The sequence below is a fragment of the Oncorhynchus masou genome, chromosome 32, assembly GCF_036934945.1.
Source record: "Oncorhynchus masou masou isolate Uvic2021 chromosome 32, UVic_Omas_1.1, whole genome shotgun sequence".
In the NCBI taxonomy this organism is placed as follows: Eukaryota; Metazoa; Chordata; class Actinopteri; order Salmoniformes; family Salmonidae; genus Oncorhynchus; species Oncorhynchus masou.
In genome coordinates, this window is record NC_088243.1 from 12,675,279 (window position 1) to 12,688,798 (window position 13,520).

Here is a 13,520-nt window from a genome sequence, read left to right on the forward strand (position 1 = left end):
TTCTGGCCGACCACAAGGCTCAGACCCTGGCTCCATTCTCTATCTGGAGTTTGAGGTTTAGGAGAACCAGCCAGGCAGAGGCAAACCGGAGGTGTGAGGGAGGAGAGGTCAGCCCAAAGCAGACAGCCATGCTTGGCCCCGCCAGGCTAGCCTTGCACAGCCCTGCTACTGTATACTCAGACACTACACACACACACACACACACACACACACACACACACACACACACACACACACACACACACACACACACACACACACACACACACACACACACACACACACACACACACACACACACACACACACACACACACAAGAGGTCGGCCCGAGGTAAATTGCTAGCTAGCATTAAACTTATCTTATAAAAAACAATCAATCATAATCACTAGTTATAACTACTAATCCAGTTTAGCAGGAAATATTAACCAGGTGAAATTGTGTCACTTCTCTTGCGTTCATTGCACGCAGAGTCAGGGTATATGCAACAGTTTGGGCTGCCTGGCTCATTGTGAACTAATTTACCAGAATTTTACGCAATTGTGATATAACATTGAGGGCTGTGCAATGTAACAAGAATATTTAGACTTAGGGATGCCACCCGTTAGATAAAATACCGAACGGTTCCGTATTTCACTGAAATAATTTTGTTTTCAAAATGATAGTTTCAGGATTTGACCATATCAATGACCAAAGGCTCATATTTGTGTGTTATTATGTTATAATTAAGTCTGATTTGATAGAGCAGTCTGACTGAGCAGCAGCAGGCCCGTAATCATTCATTCAAACAGCACTTTTGTGCGTTTTGCCAGCAGCTCTTCGCAAGCACAGCGCTGTTTATGACTTCAAGCCTATCAGCCTAATGGCTGGTGTAACCGATGTGAAATGGCTCGTTAGCTGGGTGTGCACTAATACCGTTTCAAACGTCACTCGCTCTGAGACTTGGAGTAGTTATTCCCGACGGAAACTATACTGTTACACTGGCAATACTATAGTGCCTATAAGAACATCCAATAGTCAATGGTATATGAAATACAAATGATATAGGGAGATATAGTCCTATAAATACTATATTAACTACAACCTAAAACCTCTTACCTTGGAATATTCAAGTCTCATGTTAAAAGGAACCACCAACTTTCATATGTTCTCATGTTCTGAGCAAGGAACTTAAACGTTAGCATTTTTACACGGCACATATTTTACATGGCACATATTTTACATGGCACATACATGGCACGTATTGCATATTGGCACATATTACTTTCTTCTCCAACACTTTGTTTTTGCATTATTTAAACCAAATTGAACATGTTTCATTATTTATTTGAGGCTAAATTGATTTTATTGACATATTATATTAAGTTAAAATAAGTGTTCATTCAGTATTGTTGTAATTGTCATTATTACAAATAAATAAATCAGCAGATTAATCGGTATCGGCTTTTTTGGTCCTCCAATAATCGGCATCGGTGTTGAAAAATCATAATCGGTCGATCTCTAACACACACACACAGTGCTGGTGTGATTAAGCGATTAGGTGATTGGACCATCCAATCATCCCAGTAGACATTTCGGATGACCAATTGTCTCAATCTGGGTCAACATGTGTGTGCATATTAGGGAGGGAGGGAGGGAGGGAGGGAGGGAGGGAGGGAGGGAGGGAGGGAGGGAGGGAGGGAGGGAGGGAGGGAGGGAGGGAGGGAGAGTGTTTGTTAGAGAGAGAGAGTGTGTGGGTGTGTGTGCATGCAGGCATGTGTGTGTGTGTGTGCATATGTTAGAGAGAGTGTGTGTGTGCGTGCGTGTGTGAAATAGAGAAAAAGCCAGAGAGAGAGTTGTACATTGTAACGGTTTTCATGCGGTGAAAGAGAGTCGGACCAAAAAATGCAGCGTGGTACTTTTGAGACATATTTATTGAAAGACGAAAAAACACGAAGAATACAAAAACAACAAACGGAAACGTGAAAACCTAAACAGTCCTATCTGGTGAAGACACAGAGACAGGAACAATCACCCACGAAAACACTCAAAGAATATGGCTACCTAAATATGGTTCCCAATCAGAGACAATGATAATCACCTGACTCTGATTGAGAACCGCCTCAGGCAGCCATAGACTATGCTATACACCCAACACAACCCCAAGACGAAACACACCACAAATAAACCCATGTCACACCCTGGGCTGACCCAATAAATGAAGATAAACATAATAAATATAGACCAGGGTGTGACAGAACCCCCCCCCCCCCCTCTAAGGTGCGGACTCCCGGACGCACATCAAAACGATAGGGAGGGTCCGGGAGGGCGTCTGTCCATGGTGGCGGCTCCGGCTCTGGCGCGGGACGTGGAACCCACTCTATAAATGTCTTTGTCCCCCTTCCTCGCGTCCTAGGATAGTCCACCTTCGCAACCGACCATGGCCTAGTAGTCCTCACCCAGAATCCCACTGGACTGAGGGGCAGCTCGGAACTGAGGGGCAGCTCGGGACTGAGGGGCAGCTCGGGACAGAGGGGCAGCTCGGGACAGAGACAGCTCGAGACTGAGGGGAAGCTCAGCACTGAGAGGAAGCTCGAGACTGAGAGGAAGCCCGGCACTGAGAGGAAGCCCAGCACTGAGAGGAAGCCCAGCACTGAGAGGAAGCCCAGCACTGAGAGGAAGCCCAGCACCGAGAGGAAGCTCAGCCAGGTATTTGGATCCGGCAGATCCTGGCTGTTTGACAGTTCTGGCAGATCCTGGCTGACTGGCAGATCTGGAAGAGTCTGGTTGACTGGCAGATCTGGAAGAATCTGGTTGACTGGCAGATCTGGAAGAGTCTGGCTGACTGGCAGATCTGGAAGAGTCTGGCTGACTGGCAGATCTGGAAGAGTCTGGCTGACTGACGGATCTGGCTGCTCCATGCTGACTGGCGGCTCTGGCTGCTCCATGTAGACTGACAGCTCTGGCGGCTTCTTGCAGACTGACAGCTCTGGCTGCTCCATGCAGACTGGCAGCTCCATGCAGACTGACAGCTCCTTGCAGACTGACAGCTCCTTGCAGACTGACAGCTCCATGCAGACTGGCAGCTCTGGCTGCTCCATGCAGACTGACAGCTCTGGCTGCACTAAACAGGCGGGAGACTCCAGCAGCGCTGTAGAGGAGGAAGGCTCTGGCTGCGCTAAACAGGCGGGAGACTCCAGCAGCGCAAGAGAGGCGAAAGGCTCTGACAGCGCTGAACAGGCGGGAGGCTCCAGCAGCGCAGGATTGGAGGAAGGCTCTGGCTGCGCTAAACAGACGGGAGACTCCGGCAGCGCAGGAGAGAAGAAAGGCTCCGGTAGCGCTGGAAAGGCGAGGCTCACTGTATGCCTGATGCGTGGTGCTGGCACTGTTGGTACTGGACCGAGGACACGCACAGGAAGCCTGGTGCGGGGAGCTGCCACCGGAGGGCTGGTGTGTGTAGGTGGCACAGGATGGGCTAGACCGTGAAGGCGTACTGGAGATCTTGAGAGCAGTGTTGGCACAGGACGTGCAAGGCTAGGGATGTGCACAGGAGGCCTGGTGCATGAGGCTGGCACCAACCTCACCAGCCGATTAACACGCACCTCAGGACGAGTATGGAGCGCTGACCCAGGTGCCATCAAATCCCTGACACGTTCCGTCGGGCGAATTCCATGCAAAAAGCACCAACACAGCAACTCACTCATTTCTCTCTCCTCCAATTTCCCCATTAACTCCTTCACAGTCTCTGCTTCGCTCACCTCCAACACCGGTTCTGGTGTCCTCCTTGGCTCCTCACGATAAACAGGGAGAGTGGGCTCAGGTCTGACTCCTGACTCTGCCACACTCTCCCTGAGCCCCCCCAATAAATTTTTGGGGCTGACTCTCGGGCTTCCATCCGCGTCGCCGCGCTGCCTCCTCATACCAGCACCTCTCAGCTCTCGTCGCCTCCAGTTCTTCTTTGGGGCGGCGATATTCTCCAGGCTGATCCCAGGGTCCTTCTCCGAACAATTCGTCCTCCCATGTCCATTCCTCTCTTTGCTGCACCTGCCTGTTGACACGCTGCTTGGTCCGTTTGTGGTGGGTGATTCTGTAACGGTTTTCATGCGGTGAAAGAGAGTCGGACCAAAATGCAGCGTGGTACTTTTGAGACATATTTATTGAAAGATGAAAAAACACGAAGAATACAAAAACAACAAACGGAAACGTGAAAACCTAAACAGTCCTATCTGGTGAAGACACAGAGACAGGAACAATCACCCACGAAAACACTCAAAGAATATGGCTACCTAAATATGGTTCCCAATCAGAGACAATGATAATCACCTGACTCTGATTGAGAACCGCCTCAGGCAGCCATAGACTATGCTATACACCCCACACAACCCCAAGACGAAACACACCACAAATAAACCCATGTCACACCCTGGCCTGACCCAATAAATGAAGATAAACATAATAAATATAGACCAGGGCGTGACATACATATAATGAGTTCCAGAACAGGTTACATTAGATGGATATAAGCAGCCTGTCTGTCCTGTGTGGTTCACATAGCTATCTAGAATTGTTCATAAAATAAACACTAAGTTCTAGAGATTTAAAGACCAACCTTACTCTACATGTCTATGGAGAATTATGCAAATGTGGATAAGTCAATATGGTACACCTACAACGCTATTAAATCACAGACTATACTGTGAAACAATAACTGTAATTACTTTTTCTCATGTTAGCAACTACATGCCGCTATAGAGCACATACAACTTCTCACAATGACAAGTACAATGTAACTACCTGTACATAAATAGGGTCACGCCCTGACCATAGAGAGCCCTTGTTTCTCTATGGTGTAGTAGGTCAGGTTGTGACTAGGGGTTATTCTAGTTTATTATTCCTATGTTGTGTTCTAGTTTATATTTTCTATGTTGGTGTTTTGTATGATTCCCAATTAGAGGCAGCTGGTAAATGTTGCCTCTAATTGGGGATCATATTTATGTTGCTATTTTTCCCACCTGTGTTTGTGGGATATTGTTTTGTGTTTGTGCATGTGCATGTGCACCACGTAGTCATGTTTAGTTGTTTGTTTTATTGGTATATTTTTGTTTTGCTGAAGTTTCACTTGGAAATAAATATGTGGAACTCAACATCCGCTGCGCCTTGGTCCCATTCTTACGACAACCGTGACAAATACCTGGTGTAACATCAGTTATTTATTTGTATTAACTGTGGAGTAACACACTTGTCATGCAAAAGATTGTCCAAACACCTACTATGTCTGTAGTTATAAATATACATGAATACACATTAAGCAGCTCAAGGGTCTATAACAGCTGTTGCCAGGGTAGGACCACCTATCTTCCTCTCCTGTCTCCTCCTCTTGTCCCTTCTTCTCTTCTCTCCTCTCCTCCCATCCTCTCCTCCACCTTTCCTTTCCTCTCTCCTCTCTTCTCTCCTCCCATCCTCTCCTCCACCTTTCCTTTCCTCTCTCCTCTCCCCCTCTCTTCTCCTCCTCTCTTCTCTCCTCCTCTCCTCTCTACCTCTAGTGGAAGCTGAGTGTGCAGACAGGGTAGTCTAATGACAGGCTCTCTGTAAACTGACCACACTCATTATCAGTCTCTGCCATAAATACAGACCAGGACATTCCTCAGTGCTGAGGTGTAAACATCCTATGCCATCACTACACACACACACACACACACACACACACACACACACACACACACACACACACACACACACACACACACACAGACCTGTCTCGCCTCAACAATGCAACAGGAGATGAGAGAGCAGGACTGTGCTGTGGGAAACGTGTGTTACCCTCTGGTACAAAAGGGTTCTTCAGCTGTCCCCATAGGAGCACTCTTTTTGGTTCCAGGTAAAACTCTTTTTGGTTCCAGGTAGAACTCTTTTTGGTTCCAGGTAGAATCCTTTTTGGTTCCAGGTACATGTAAAACAAAAAGGGGTTTTCAAATGTTTCTCCTATGGGGACAGTCGAAGAACCCTTTTAGGTTCTTGATAGCACCTTTTTATCCTAACAGTGTAGGAGCACATGCATCTATCAAAAGCTCAACATCAAATGGCTACCCAGACCCTCTTTTACGCTACTGCTACTCTCTGTTTATTATCTATACACAGTCACGCTAACTCTACCTTCATGTACATATTACCTCAATTACCTTAACTAACCGGGGCCCCGCACGTTGACTCTGTACCGGTACCCCTGTATATAGCCTTGCTACTGCTATTTTACTGCTGAGGATTAATTATTTGTTACTTTTAGTTTCTATTTTTTACATATCTATTTTTTACTTAACACTTATTTTTTCTGAAAACTTGTTAAAGTATTGTTGGTTAAGGGCTTGTAAGCATTTCACTGTAAGGTTTACACCTGTTGTGTTCTGTGCATGTGACAAATACAGTTAGATTTTGTTTGATATTTGTTTATCTGCAATGTTTTGGATTCTGTCTGTAGGGGCTGTAGAATACATATTTAGAGTTTGGCATGGGTATTCAGAACTAGCTTGGAAAGAATAAGAGGTCACACAGGCAGGTAGCCTAGGGGTCAGAGCATTGGGCCAGTAACCGAAAGGTTACAATATGGAATCCCTGAGCTGACAAGGTAAATATCTGTTGTTCTGAACAAGGCAGTTAACCCACTGTTCCTCGGCCGTCATTGTAAATAATTGTATTATTTTTTATTCTAATTCTTAACTGACTTGCCTAGTTAAATAAAGGTTAAATAAAATTTAAAAAAAATAATATATCATCATGGTTTGGTTTATGACCCATGTCATAACTAAAACCCTATGATTTACAACTCACTTCAAATAGATGCTACCGTATTAGGCTGTCATTGTAAATTTGTTCTTAACTGACATGCCTAGTTAAATATAGGTTACATTTAAAAATGTTTTTAAAAATGCACCACGTTCACATTTCAGCTGGCTGCAACAGCTGACTTCCCAACAGTCAACAAAGCGCCCTTAGATAACACCTGGACTGTTCATCCATTTGTATCAGCATTATAGTGGATGTGATACAGCCAGGCATCTGGGGTGAGTTGCACCCCCCCCCCCCCTCAAAAGAGTTGAAAGGTTTATCTCTTTGAGGTCATCTGATCCAATGACATTTCTGTTTCAGATAACAGTTTGCAACACGTCTTCTTTATTTCTTCTTCTGGTTTAGCAAGACAAGGTCTACATTTCACCCGCATTACTGGTCACAACGCTCAATGGACTAGACGCCACCGTGAAAAAACATCGACAGCAAATAAGCAATGTGGTTTCAATCCTAAACTCATCCAGCTCCAATCCTAGACTCGTGTTGCACTTCTCTTCCAACGATTTCTAAACGAATAGCAGACTACATACAGTAGGCTAGAGAATAATCATAATAACTAGCCCATGTCCCTGTGATGACACAAATCAAAGCAGAGGACTAGTAGCCCAGGCTACAATCTGAAAAAGAAAAACACGTATGCGTTCCTGGTTATAGCGGAACTATTTCAAATACCTTTTACCTTGTGATTTTGTAGTCTCTCTCGCTCTGTCCTCCCGTAGTAAAGTGGCAAGGTAAATCACATCACGGCTCTCGGCTGCTATTCTCATTAACTTTCTGACTGTAGCATGTTCCTACTATTCCTCTTCTGTCAACGTTTCATGCTGTAGTATCGTCCTGTATAACTCAGGTTCCCCGTGTCTCTCGTGCTCGTAGAGAGAGGTCAGGAGACAGTGCCTCCTTGACATTCCCTAGGTTTATCCCTAATTCCTATTAAAGGGACAAATGCAGGATCACATTTCGCCGGGAATCAAACCCGCTGGTGTCGGAACTATGGTAGGAACTGCACAGGATATTGCATCAGAGCTATGTGTTACATTTCTTATTACTATAGTATAAACATAATGTGAAGACTAAACGTTGTACACATTAGCCTAGTAACCTGAATTATGAAATAAATTAAACTATTGTTTTTCTTTGTACTTGTTTTATAAATATGCTCTGTCCTGTGTGTTTCCAGAATCTCTAGAAATAAGAAAGTATTTTTTCTTGAGTGTCCAATTCTAGTTCTATCCTTAATTCTGTTTATTCAGAAACAATGGGCTTTCTACCACAAATTTTACGAGAATGAAAAGTTGTTACAGCGTGGTGTGAGAGTTTGCAACTATTAATGAATCATTAGCCAGGCTGTAAAAGTTTTGTGAGGGGATAATTAGGCTGGTTTCAGACTGGTGTTTCTGCCTTCTGAACACTACTACATTCCACCTCAGCGTCAGATACACACAGTAGCCTACTATACATGGACTCTACTAACTTCAGTAAATGTTATCATCATATTTAACCTTTATTTAACTGGGCAAATCAGTTAAGAACAAATTCTTATTTACAACGATGGCCTACCCCAGCCAAACACAGACGATGCTGGGCCAATTGTGCGCCGCCCTATGGGTCTCCCAATCACAGCCGGATGTGATACAGCCTGGACTCAAACCAGGGACTTTAGTGACACCTCTTGCACTGAGATGCAGTGCCTTCGACAGCTGCACCACTCGGGAGATATTTACCCAACATAAACAGTTTGAGATATGTCTGATTTGAGATATTCCATACCTGTCAGTGACCAGGCTAGAGCACTGGTAGAACTCCAGATATCTGGAACATGTTATTGTGTCTGTGCATTTACATTGTTGCATTGCTTTCAAGGGCTTTTCTTATTTTTACTATTTTCTATATTGTAGAAAATAGTGAAAACATCAGAGCTATGAAATAAGACATATGGAATCATGTAGTAACCAAAAAAAGTGTTAAACAAATCAAAATGTATTTTAGATTCTTCAAAGTAGTCACCCTTTGCCTTGATGACAGCTTTGCACAGTCTTGGAATTATCTCAACCAGCTTCATGAGGTAGTCACCTGGAATGCATTTCAATTAAATGGTGTGCCTTGTTAAAAGTTCATTTGTGGAATTTCTTTCCTTCTTAATGCGTTTGAGCCAATCAGTTGTGTTGTGGGGTGGTATACAGAAGTTAGGGGTGGTATACAGAAGATGGACATATTTGGTAAAAGACCAAGTCCACATTACGACAAAAACAGCTGAGATCTTTTTATTTTATTTAACTAGTCAAGTCAGTTAAGAACAAATTATTATGTTCAATGATGGCCTAGGAACAGTGGGTTAACTGGCTGTTCAGGGGCAGAAAGACATATTTGTACCTTGTCGGCTCGGGGATTTGAACTTGCAACCTTCCGGTTACTAGTCCAATGCTCTAACCACTAGGCTACCCTGCTGCCCTGGCAGATAAATGACAGTCTATCATTACTTGAAATTTCAAGAACATTGAAAGTTTCTTCAAGTGCAGTCGCAAAAACCATCAAGCGCTATGATGAAACTGGCCCTCATGAGGACCACCACAGGAAAGGAAGACCCAGAGTTACCTCTGCTGCAGAGGATACGTTCATTAGAGTTACCAGCCTCAGAAATTGCAGCCCAAATAAATGCTTCACAGAGTTCAAGTAACAGACACATCTCAACATCAAATGTTCAGAGGAGACTGTGTGAATCAGGCCTTCCTGGTTGAATTGCTGCAAAGAAACCACTACTAAAGGACACCAATAAGAAGAAGAGAGACTTGGTTGGGCCAAGAAACACGAGCAATAGACATCAGACCAGTGGAAATCTGTCCTTTGGTCTGATGAGTCCAAATTTGAGATTTTTGGTTCCAACCGACTTGTCTTTGTGAGATGCAGGGTAGGTGAATGGATGATCTCTGCATGTGTGGTTACCACCATGCAGCATGGAGGAGGAGGTGTGATGGTTTGGGGGTGCTTTGCTAGTGACACTGTCAGTGATTTATTTATAATTCAAGGCACACTTAACCAGCATGGCTACCACAGAATTCTGCAGTGATACGTCATCACATCTGGTTTGGGCTTAGTGGAACTATAATTTCTTTTTCAACAGGACAATGACCCAAAACACACCCCCAAGCTGTGTAAGGGCTATTTGACCAAGAAGGAGAGTGATGGAGTGCTGCATCAGATGACCTGGCCTCCACAATCACCTGGCTGCAATCCATTTGAGATGGTTTGGGATGAGTTGGACCGCAGAGCGAAGGAAAGCAGCCAACAAGTGCTCCACATATGTGGTAACTCCTTCAAGACTGTTGGAAAAGCATTCCAGGTGATGCTGGTTGAGAGAATGCCAAGAGTGTGCAAAGCTGTCATCAAGGCAAAGGGTGGCAACTTTGAAGAATCTCAAATATAAAATATATTTAGTTTTGTTTGACACTTTTTTGGCTACTACATGATTCCATATGTGTTATTTCATAGTTTTGATGTCTTGGACATATACTGGACCAATACCTCAGCTGTGGACATATACTGGACCAGGACCAGTACCTCAGCTGTGGACATATACTGGACCAGGACCAGTACCACAGCTGTGGACATATACTGGACCAGGACCTCAGCTGTGGACATATACTGGACCAGGACCAGTACCTCAGCTGTGGACATATACTGGACCAGGCCTGAAGATAGAACAGTAAACTATTTCCACACTGCTGAGGAGAGCAGGCTGTACAGCAGAGCACCCCTTAATACAGACAATGCCCACTGATAGTTGAACTGAATTACACGGTTTAATGTTGAAGTAATTTCAATGGTCATCAACACCAGTGACCCGGATTGAAAGAAAATTGTGATTGGCCACTACAATATTGGAGCACCTAACATTGCCTCGCCTTGTCTTGTCTGTACAACATTGGCTCACATTGGCTCATCCATTTCACCATTCTATGTGTTGACTAATTGTTTGAAGACTGAAGAGCTTTTCTTAGTTAGGCCAACAGATATTTATGTTATTCCCTCCTCTGATGTCCTATAATCCAGTATAATCCAGCCATTTGGAACCACAGAGCGAGAGAGAGAGAGAGAGAGAGAGAGAGAGAGAGAGAGAGAAAGAAAGAGGAGTTGAACAACATGATGGAAAGGCACTATTAAAATGAAAATAAAACAAATCCCATTTTAACAACAGCAACATGAGAGAGGACGACACATCTAAAAATGAGAGACCAAGAGAAAGATGGAGAGAAGAAGAGAAATAAAGAGAGATAAAAAGAGAGAAGGACAGGAATATAAGAACTTAATTTGGCTGAGGAGACAATAGGAGGTGTTCATAAATTATGTTATTTTCCTTCTTACTGTAAGACAAGGTCATTAGTTTACCACTTTTCTTCTCTTCCCCCTCTTTTTCTCTGTCGTTCCACTCCTCTCCTCCCTCTTCCTAGTAACTCTGTGTGTGGTCTGTTTGGCTGTGGTGTTGGGCTGGTGCTGACAAAGCAGACACATACTGGATGGGTGAAGGCCAGCTCACTCTCCTACATTCTAACACACTTACACACAATGTGTATCATATATTATGATAGTATAGTAATACAGTTGAAGTCGGAACTTTACATACACCTTAGTCAACTAAATTTCACAATTCCTGACATTTAATCCGAGTACAAATTCCTTGTCTTAGGTCAGTTAGGATCACAACTTTATTTTAAGAATGTGAAATGTCAGAATAATAATAGTATAATTTATTTCAGCTTTTATTTCTTTCATCACATTCCCAGTGGGTCAGAAGTTTACATACACTCAATTAGCATTTGGTAGCATTGCCTTTAAATTGTTTAACTTGGGTCAAACGTTTCGGGTAGCCTTCCACAATAAGTGGAAGTAGCCTTCGACAGGTTTGTTTTGGGTAGCCTTCTACAGGTTTATTTTGGGTAGCCTTCCACAGGTTTGTTTTGGGTAGCCTTCTACAGGTTTGTTTTGGGTAGCCTTCCACAGTTTTGTTTTGGGTAGCCTTCTACAGGTTTGTTTTGGGTAGCCTTCAACAGGTTTGTTTTGGGTAGCCTTCTACAGGTTTGTTTTGGGTAGCCTTCCACATGTTTGTTTTGGGTAGCCTTCCACAGGTTTGTTTTGGGTAGCCTTCCACAGGTTTGTTTTGGGTAGCCTTCCACAGGTTTGTTTTGGGTAGCCTTCCACAGGTTTGAAGGCATCCTTGCTCGCACATCCTTTTTCAGTTCTGCCCACAAGTTTTCTATAGGATTGAGGTCAGGGCTTTGTGCTAGTCACTCATATACCTTGACTTTGTTGTGCTTAAGCCATTTTGCCACCACAACTTTGGAAATATGTTTGGGGTCATTGTCAATTTGGATGACCCATTTGCGACCAAGCTTTAACTTCCTGACTGATGTCTTGAGATGTTGTTTCAATATATCCACATAATTGTCCTCCCTCATAATGTAATCTATTTTGTGAAGTGCACCAGTCCCTCCTGCAGCAAAGCACCCCCACAACATGATGCTGCCACCCCCATGCTTCACGGATGGGATGGTGTTCTTCGGCTTGCAAGCCTCCCACTTTTTCCTCTGAATATAACAATGGTCATTATGGACAAGCAGTTCTATTTTTGTTTCATCAGACCCGAAGACATTTCTCCAAATAGTACAATCTTTGTCCCCATGTGCAGTTGCAAACCGTAGTCTGGCTTTTATATGGCGGATTTGGAGCAGTGGATTATTCCTTGCTGAGCGGCCTTTCAGGTTATGTCTATATACGACTTGTTTTACTGGGATATAATAATAATAATAATAATATATCCCATTTAGCAGACGCTTTTGTCCAAAGCGACTTACAAGTCGGCTGGGGCCACTACTTTTACATATGGGTGGCCCCAGCGGGAATCGAACCCACGACGCTTGGCGTTGCAAGATATAGATACTTTTGTACCTGTTTCCTCCAGCATCTTCACAAGGTCCTTTGCTGTTGTTCTGGGATGGATTTGCACTTTTCGCACCACAGTAAATTCATCTCTAAGAGACAGAATGCGTCTCCTTTCTGAGCGGTATGACGGCTGCGTGGTCCCATGTTGTTTATACTTGCGCACTATTGTTTGTACAGACGAACGTGGTACCATCAGGCATTTGGAAATTGCTCCCAAGGATAAACCAGACTTGTGGAGGAATACAATTTTTTTTCTGAGGTCTTGGCTGATATCTTTTGATTTTCCCATGATGTCAAGCAAAGAGGCACTGAATTTGAAGGTAGGCCTTGAAATACGTCCACATGTACACCTCCAATTGACTCAAATGATGTCAATTAGCCTTTCAGAAGCTTCTAAAGCCATGACATCATTTCTGGAAATGTCCAAGCTGTTTAAAGGCACAGTCAACTTAGAATGGAATTGTGATACAGTGGATTATAAGTGAAATAATCTGTCTGTAAACAATTGTTGGACAAATTACTTGTGTCATGCATAAAGTAGATGTCCTAACCGACTTGCCAAAACTATAGTTTGTTAACAAGGAATTTGTGGAATGGTTGAAAAACGAGTTTGAATGACTCCAACCTAAGTGTATGTAAACTTCTGACTTCAACTGTATCTATTCAATATCCACATCTCATGATTCAATATTGCCCATTTGTAACAGGGTCTAAAGTGAGTGGTTACATTTTCATAATCTACTCCTCTTTCCACCAGCCTGGTG

General features: G+C 43.7%; 1 protein-coding gene across 1 annotated transcript in view; it reads right to left on the reverse strand.

The window, feature by feature from the left end:
- Positions 1-7,910, reverse strand: part of LOC135525598 (pleckstrin homology domain-containing family H member 1-like) — a 77,078-nt gene extending 69,168 nt beyond the window's left edge. Inside the window, exon 1 of the mRNA XM_064953317.1 lies at positions 7,502-7,910. The gene's annotated coding sequence lies outside the window, so the exon portion shown is untranslated. The remainder of the gene's footprint in view (positions 1-7,501) is intronic.
- Between the last annotated feature and the right edge of the window lie 5,610 nt (positions 7,911-13,520).